This window comes from Ailuropoda melanoleuca, chromosome 16, assembly GCF_002007445.2.
Source record: "Ailuropoda melanoleuca isolate Jingjing chromosome 16, ASM200744v2, whole genome shotgun sequence".
Lineage (NCBI taxonomy): Eukaryota > Metazoa > Chordata > Mammalia > Carnivora > Ursidae > Ailuropoda > Ailuropoda melanoleuca.
This window is the reverse complement of record NC_048233.1, coordinates 51,012,325-51,021,133: the sequence shown is the minus strand read 5'-3', so window position 1 is coordinate 51,021,133 and position 8,809 is coordinate 51,012,325. Positions and strand designations below refer to the sequence as shown.

At 41.4% G+C, this 8,809-nt stretch overlaps 1 pseudogene; it reads left to right on the top strand.

The window, feature by feature from the left end:
- The first annotated feature begins 848 nt into the window (after positions 1-848).
- LOC100468704 lies at positions 849-5,835 on the top strand (annotated as a pseudogene).
- The last annotated feature ends 2,974 nt before the right edge of the window (positions 5,836-8,809 follow it).

Below are 8,809 nucleotides of genomic sequence, written 5' to 3'. Positions count from 1 at the left end.
CCAGGTTCTGTTAACAGAGGAAGAGGGAATAGATCCAGAATGTTAGAAACAGTAATGTCCTCTATAAGCAAGGAACCAATAAACCAGGAAAATTGTTAGTTGAGATCAAATAATCACTGATAATGTAGCATTTGGTGCAATCGTTAAACGTTAATGTACTAACAACTTGCAAATAAAATTCCAGGTGATTTCAACACACATTTGAAGCTCAGTAAAGATTTGTTGAATGAATAAGTGAGGTGTTAGAAGTTTGAGATAGAGTGGGCAGGGGAAAAGAGAAGCAAGAGCATTCTAAATTCCTTGTCTTGTTAAGGAGAGAGGTTATAGATACTTGGTATTGACAAGATTATATACATTTAAGTGTGTTTATTAAGCATTCAAGGATAATCACTATTGAAAAAGGAAAAACGTGGAATTTCTAAACCACTAGATTACAAAAGGTGGGGGCAAAGAAAATTTGGTCAATTCAGCAAAAACCTGGTTGCGAAAGAAAAATAAATAATGCATTTTAAGACTAAATATACCCATGATACAAATGTGCTAAATCCCATTATTAAAAGGTAAAGATTTTTCTGTTGAGACAAAATCAAGTTTTATGTTGTTTAAAGAAGACAAATGTGACAACACGCAATAAAGGAATGGATAAAGAAAAACTAGGGTCGCCTGGATGGCTCAGTCAGTTAAGCGGCTGCCTTAGGCTCAGGTCATGATCCCAGAGTCCTGGGGTTGAGCCCTGCATTGGGTGGTCTCCCTGCTCAGGTGGGAGCCTGCTTCTCCCTCTCCGACTGCCTGCTGCTCCTCCTACTTGTGGTCTCTCTCTCTCTCTCAAATAAATAAATAAAATCTTTTAAAAAAAGAAAAGAAAAACTAGGTAAGTGATAAAATAGAGGGTAAGAATCAAAAATCTAAGAGGAGAATTCAAAGCAAAAAATGTAAAGGGACACTTGGGCCATCTTACGAGCGATACAGTATAATAGCATGCCTGTCTCAAAGGCTGGTTATGAGGATTCCAATCCTTTGAGATAGGGATGCTATTATATCTTCATTTTACAGATAGAGAAACCAAGGCATGAAAGAAGTAACTTGCCTGAGGTCACCCAGCTAAGTAAATGGCTGAACTACATTTGGCCTCAAATCCCATGCTCTTAACTCCTACGCTGTAAATGCACACATGTATAGACCTTCATACCTTACAGTAAAAAATATCTGGGCTCTTTGTATTTGGTTCCCATCTTCTTCCTGGGCATCCAGGAAGACTAGACTTGGCAGCTGTCTTGCAGTAAGGAGGGGCATTGTGATTAATTGTAGCCAGTGAAAGGAAAGCAGAAATGACAATGGTCATTTCTGGGCCAAAGCATTTAAGAGCTGGCATGCCACCTCACAGCTCTCTTTCCTCTCTGGTGACAGCCATAGGTTGAGGTGGTGGAGGCACAAGGTGGAAGTTACCTGAATCCCTGACTCACTGCCCACCCAGAGAAGCACATGGAGGGGAGCTGCCCTGCAGAGTCTCCCAGTGGGTGTTCGGACTTAGAGTGAGAGAGAAACATTGCCATTAAAGCCTGGAACAAAAGAGGATATTATTATTAAACATTGTTCTGACAGCCCTACCTAATGCAGTAGGATGAGAAACAGATATAAGGTATAAATAGTAAAAAGAAAGGATAAAAATGCTATTATTTTTACACAGTTTATTATTTTTCATTAATCTCTTTCTTGTCAAATAAAACACAGAAACAAAACTGCATGAAACCAGTATTAAAAAGCAAGTACTCTCGTATCCATCACCGAGCCCAAGAAGTAGAACTTTGCCAGCCAACCAGAAGCCTGTCTGGATGCCCCCTCTCAGTCGTAACTCCTGCCTTCCCCCAAAACAAACCACCGTGCCGACTTTTATGATGATCACTTATTCGAAAAGTGCTATTTTTTTTCAGGTGCATTTTCAGAGGATATGATTGTGTACCTGTGAAGTCAAAAGACTCACCTGACTGACCTATTAGAGCTAATGAGATCAGTAGGATGGACTTCGCTTCTACAATTATTCTCCCACTTTCTAAATCATCCATTGCTTCTGCCCCGCTGGATCATTCTTCCTTTAGTATTTCCTATCTTAACAAAACCAAAAATCCCCCCCTTTACCCTGCATCCCCCTCCAGCTGAAACCACATTTTTTCCTGCTCCTCTACAACAAAACTTCTCTGAAAGAGTTGACTCTGGCCTGATCTCACCTCTGCTCATGTAAACTGGATTCCCTCTGTCCCACACCACTGACAATTGCTCTTGTCAGGGATGCCAATGACTTCCCTGTTGCTGAATCCAAGTTATATTTCTGTCCTCGACTTGAAGTAGCATTAGAGGCAATGGACAGTTCTTTCTTTCTTAAAACACTTTCTCCTCTTGGCTTCTGATACCATGCTCACCTGAGTTTTCTTCCTCTCTGGTGTCCCTTCAGCCCCTTGTCCTCCTCTTCTTAACCTCTGAACATTGGCATGTGTCAGGGCCCAGTACTGGGCCTCTGCCTTGTCTCTTAATATGCTTTCTCCCTAGGAAATTTCACCTAGCTCTGTGCTTTTATGTATTATCTTTATGTATGTTCATTATACCAGTGACTTCTAAATTTATATTTCTGCCTGTGATCTCTTTCTGAATTTTGGATTCCCATTGCTTAATGCCTACATGACATTTTCATTTGGATAGCAAAGGGGGGCATATCAAACCCAGCAAGTCTTAATTTTCTCCACCTTACCAAACCTGCTCCCTCTCCGCCCATCTGCATCTCAGTAAGTGCAACCATAATCTACCCAATTGCCAAGTAAAGAGCCTATAAAGTATCCTTAAACTCATTTTCCCTTACCAGTATCCCCACCCCCGCCATCAGCTGATCCTATCAACTGTACCTCTGAAACACATCCTCAGGCTGTACGTTCTTCCTCCTCTTCATCTGCTCTCTGCCCATATCCAGCATCGTACCTCAGCTGGACCCCTTCCGTAGCCTTTCAGCCAGTCTCCCTGCTTCCACTCTTAACCTCTTGTGCCCCACACCCTCAACTAATTTCCCCCTGTCCACCTTAAAACTGGGAGGAGGGACAAGTGGGTGACCGGGGCCCCTTTAAACTCCAGCATAAAAGATTGATTTGACTTTATAAAAACAAAGACACTTGTATAAGACGTCTGAACTGAAGTTAAAGACATATGAAAAGCTTAGGTGATGGCAATGCATATAATAGTTACCATCCATAATATCTAGAGAGGTCCTCCTTATCAATAAGAGAAAAACAGCCTATTAAAAAGAATGAGCAGTGACAGGAAATTCACGATTGAAGAAATGTCTGAAAAGATGCTCAGTTCGATAATAATTAGAAAAATGCTAATTAAAATTCGGTATTTGTTACTCGGATTATCAAAATTAAGATGAATAACATCCACTGTTGGTTGGGATGAGGATGTCGCTTTATATTCTTGGGAATAGGGATAGAAGTTGGTATCATCTTTCTGGAAGGCAGTCCGGCATTATTGCACAAATGGGAATGAGTTCTACAGAAATGCCAGACTGCATATATGCACATGTATTTGAACATAGGTTCTATCGTTCAGTTGTCATCAATTGAAAAAATATATCAAGAGACTACTATGTGCCAGGCACTGGCATAGCCAATGGAGATTTAACAAAAAAACAACAATAACAAAAACAGTTTTTGTCTTGTGGGAGATATAAGTAAATGAAGTCACACAACTAACTGGGTAATAATTGCTGCTGTAAGCGCTCTAAAGTAAAAGGGCAGGGTGTGAGAAAGGGGCAAAAGGGGACTTAACTTAGACTGGCGGATAGTTTACTTCAGGGAAAGAACTGGCCCTTTAGTGAAAAACTAAATAAATAATGGGAAAAGTTATTCAGGTGAAGAGACAGGCTTGGCATGTGAGGGTGGAGATCTTCAGGGGAGGCATGTGGGAAGGGCCTGAAGTGGGAAGGCGCTTTGCAGAGAGGACTAGAACACGCGGTGGGTGGAATGCGGTGAAGGAAGATAGAGGGGTGCATAGGGCCAGATTGGAGGCCTTTGCAGATGACGAAAAAGACTTAAAAGTTCATCCCATGGCTTTCGGCCCGTAGATATCCCTGAGTAAGCATTGTTAAAATCTCCCCTCCCACTGCCGTCATGTCTAAGCCAGAGTCCCCCAAAGAGCCTGATGAGCTGCAGAAGCTCTTCCTCAGAAGTTTGAGCTTTGAAACAACACGTGCACTTCTGAGGAGCCATTTTGAGCAATGGGGAACGCTTGCAGATTGTGCGACTATGAGAGAGAGATGCAAACACCAAGTGCTCCAGAGGCGTCGGGTTGTCACCTATGCCCTCATGGAGGATGGGGGTGCAGCCACGAATGCAAGGCCACATGAGGTGGTTGGAAGAGTTGTGGAACCAAAGAGGGCTGTCTCAAGATTCTCAAAGACCTGGTGCCCACTTAACTGTGAAAAAGATTTTTGTTGGCGACATTGAAGAAGACAGTGAAGAACACCATCTAAGAGATTATTTTGAACAGTGTGGGGAAATTGAAGTGATTGAGATCATGACGGACTGAGGCAGTGGCAGAAAGAGAGGCTTTGCTTTTGTAACGTTTGATGACCACGACTCTGTAGACAAGATTGTCATTCAAAAATCCCATACTGTGAATGGCCACAACTGTGAAGTAAGGAGAGCCCTATCTAAGCAAGAGATGGTGAGTGCTTCATCCAGCCAAAGAGGTCGAAGTGGTTCTGGAAACTTTGGTGGTGGTCGTGGAGGTGTTTTTGGTGGGAATGACAATTTTGGTCGCAGAGGGGACTAAAGTGGGCGAGGTGGCTTTGGCGGCAGTCGAGGTGGTGGTGGATATGGGGCAGTGGGGATGGCTATCACGGATTTGGTAATGATGGAAGCAACTTTGGCAGAAACTGTAATGATTTTCGCAACCACAACAATCAGTCTTCAAAGTTTGGACCCACGAAAGGAGGAAATTCTGGAGGCAGAAGCTCTGGCCTCTATGGTGGTGGAGGCCAATACTTTGCCAAACCATGAAACCAAGGTGGCTGTGGCAGTTCCAGCAGCAGCAGTAGCGATGGCAGTGACGGGAGGTTTTCACTGCTGCGAGGAAACAAAGCTGAGCAGGAGAGGAGAGCCGGAGAAGTAACAGGGAAGCTATGGGTTACAACGGATTTGTGAACTCGGCCACGCACAGTGGGGGCAGGGCCTAGCTGCTATGAAGAAGACATGTTTTAGACAATACTCATGTGTCTGGGCAAAAAAGTCGAGGACTCTATCTGTGGCTAATTGTATAGCAGGTTATTTTAGTTTTTGTTCTGTAGAAAGTGTAAGGCATTCCAACAAAGGGTTTTAATGTAGGGTTGTGTTTTTTTTGTACCCATGCTGTTGATTGCTAAATGTAATAGTCTGATCATTTAAATGTGTCTTTAAAAAATAATAAGTAAACTTCATCCTGTGAATATTGGGGAGCCATTTTATGGTTATGGTCAGTGTAGTGACATGATTGGTGTTTGCATTTATAAGTGTGGCAAAAATTGTGTAGACTCAACAATAGTTCTTGGCATATTTTAAAAATGAGAATGGAGAAAGAAAAGGGAAAGTCAGGAAGGAGATAATCACAGTATTTCAGAGACAAGATGGTGGTGGTTTGGACTGGCATAGTGGCAGAGGAGATGGAGAGAAGTGGATGAATTCAAGTATATATTAGAGGCAGAAGAGACCGAATTTGTTCATTTATGGGATGAAGGAGGTGAAAAAGAAGCCTATGCAGGGAGGAAGGAGACTTGAGGCAGGCAGCAAGACCATTTACCTTTTTTATTGAGGTGAAATTCACATAACATAAAATTAACCATTATATTTTTATTTTATTTATTTTTTTAGTTTCCATATTTTATTTTTTATTTTTTTAATAATAATTTTTATTTTGTTACGTTAGTCACCATACAGTATATCCTTAGTTTTTGATGTAATGTTCCATGATTCATTATTTGCGTATAACATCCAGTGCTCCACGCAATATGTGCCCTCCTTAATACCCATCACCAGCCTATCCCAATCCCCCATGCCCCCTCCCCTCTGAAGCCCTCAGTTTTTTCCCAGAGTCCACAGTATCTCATGGTTCATTCCCCCTCTGTTTACCCCCCCCTTCATTCTTCCCTTCCTTCTCCTACTGATCTTCCTATTTCTTATGTTCCATAAATGAGTGAAACCATATGATAATTGTCTTTCTCTGGTTGACTTATTTCACTTAGCATAATCTCTTCCAGTCCCGTCCATGTTGCTGCAAATATTGGGTAATCATTCTTTCTGATGGCTGAGTAATATTTCATTGTATATATGGACCACATCTTCTTTATCCATTCATCTGTTGAAGGGCATCTTGGCTCCTTCCACAATTTGGCTATTGTGGACAATGCTGCTGGGAACATTGGGGTGCATATGGCCCTTCTCTTCACTACGTCTGTATCTTTGGGGTAAATACCCAGTAGTGCAATTGCTGGATCATAGGGTAGCTCAATTTTTAACTTTTTAAGGGAACTCCACACTGTTTTCCAAAGTGGCTGTACCAACTTGCATCCCACCAACAGTGTAAGAGGGTAAAATTAACCATTTTAAACTGAACGGTGCATTTAGTACATTGACAATGTTGTGTAACCGCTGCCTCTATCTAGTTCCAAAACATTTCCATCATCCCAAAATAAAACCCTGTACCCATTAAACAGTTGCTCCTTATCTCCCCCTCTCTGCCCTTGGCAGCCACCACACTGCGTTGGTTTCTATGGTTTCTGGATCTATCCTGTGAATTGAATCATATGATATGTGTGACCTTTTGTGTCTGGCTTCTTTCAGGTAGCATAACGTTTTCCAGTTTCATTCAGGTTGTAGCATGTATTAGTTCTTTGCTGTTTCTTATGGCTGAACAGTATTTCATTTTATGTATATACCACAGTTTGTTTATCCATTGACAGACATTTGGATGGACTTTTGTGTCTACCTTTCAACTATTGTGATTAGTGTTTCTGTGAACATTTGTGTATAAGGATTTGTTTAGAATCTTTTCAGTTCTTTTGAGTGTATACCGAGATGTGGAATTACCAGGTCATATGTTAATTCTTTGTTTAACTTTTTGAAGAGCAACCAAACTGTTTTCCACAATGGCCAAATCATTTTATACACCTACCAGCAGTGTGCAACAGTTCAAATCTCTCCACATCTTCACCAACACTTGTTACTTTCCCAGGTCCTCTTTTGGATATGCCAAGATGCCAATGTGCTGTGGAAGTAGAGATATAAAATAAGCTATTGGATATAAAGATCTGGAGTTCAGAAGGAAGGTTTGGTCTTGGAATATATATTTTGGAATTGTTAGCATACTAAGGACACTTAAAAACAGGAGAGAGGATGACATTGGCAAGGAAAAGGGTGTAGACTGAGAGAAGAGGGCCTTGATCCTTGCTCAGAAGAACCCAGGGTTTCTGGAGGGAAGAAGAGGAGGAGCTGGCAAAGATCAAGGAGGGCCAATCCAAAGATACCACCAAGGCAGCTTAGCAAATGAGGAACAGGAAGTTGGGATGTGTCCCCTTCTCAAATATGTCCTGTTGAAGATCCAGGGAGTGCAGTGAGGTGTTCTTCATTACCATCCATGGAATCAGTACTTTTAATATCTCAAAAGGCACATCTCGGGATCAGAAAACTTGCCAAAGATTTTTAGAGATCTATGGTTTAGTCGGTTAAGCATCTACCTTCTGCTCAGGTCATGATCTCAGGGTCCTGGGATGGAGCCCCAGGTTGGGCTTCCTGCTCAGCAGGGAGTCTGCTTCTCCTCTCCCTCTGCTCCTCCCCCCTGCTCATGTGTGTGTGCTCTCTCTCAAATAAATAAATAAATGAATAATCTTAAAAAAAAGATTTTCACAGATCTAGAAGATATTACAAACAAGGAGGAAGACCATTTCCCATCTGGTTACCACTCAAAGCTTCTATTTGTGGTACAGAGGTGTCCATGTCTTAATCTTTGTAACCTATGAATATGTTATTTTTCATGGCAAAAGGGACTTTGCAGATGTGATTAAATTAAGGGTTTCAAGATGGGAAGATTATCCTGGATTATCTGGGTAGGCACAAAGTAATCACAAAGGTCCTTACAAGTGATAGAAGAAGGCAGGCAAGTCAGAGACAGAGTCAAAGATGCTACATTGTTTGCTCTGAAGATAGATGAAGGACTGAGACAAGGGAACTTTTTGTGAGGTGATGGAAATGTTCTGTATTTTGATTGTTTAGGCTACACAACTGTATGTGTTTGTCAAAACACACAGAACTGTACATCTCCAAAGGGTGAATTTTACTGTATGTAAATTATACATCAATAAACTTGACTTTTAAAAAATTGAAGAAAAATATCCTACAATATAATGTGTTACATCTGTAGCCCTTTGGGACAGGATCTAATGGACTGAGCACTCAGCCAATAAATAACCTAGTCCAAATTTTTGGCTCTTGTGCCAAGTTCAAATATTTTTTCTTTTAATATAGTATGCTCATCTGCTTTCAGCTTTAACATTTATTTAATTGGAAGTGTATTGAGCGCTTCCCTTCTAAAAAGTTAAACAGTTGGTCTTCCTCAAGGAACGAGGGAAGGCACCAAAAGAATGGTGAAGTAGGGCTGGGCTATCAAATAACCCAGAAGCACAGAGACATGTGGAAGGTGGGAGGAATTCCTACTTTGATGCCGACCCGGAGAAGCAGACAAGCCTATAGAAGGTCATTATGTCAATAGATGTCATCTTGGTTTGGAGGGAATTTCC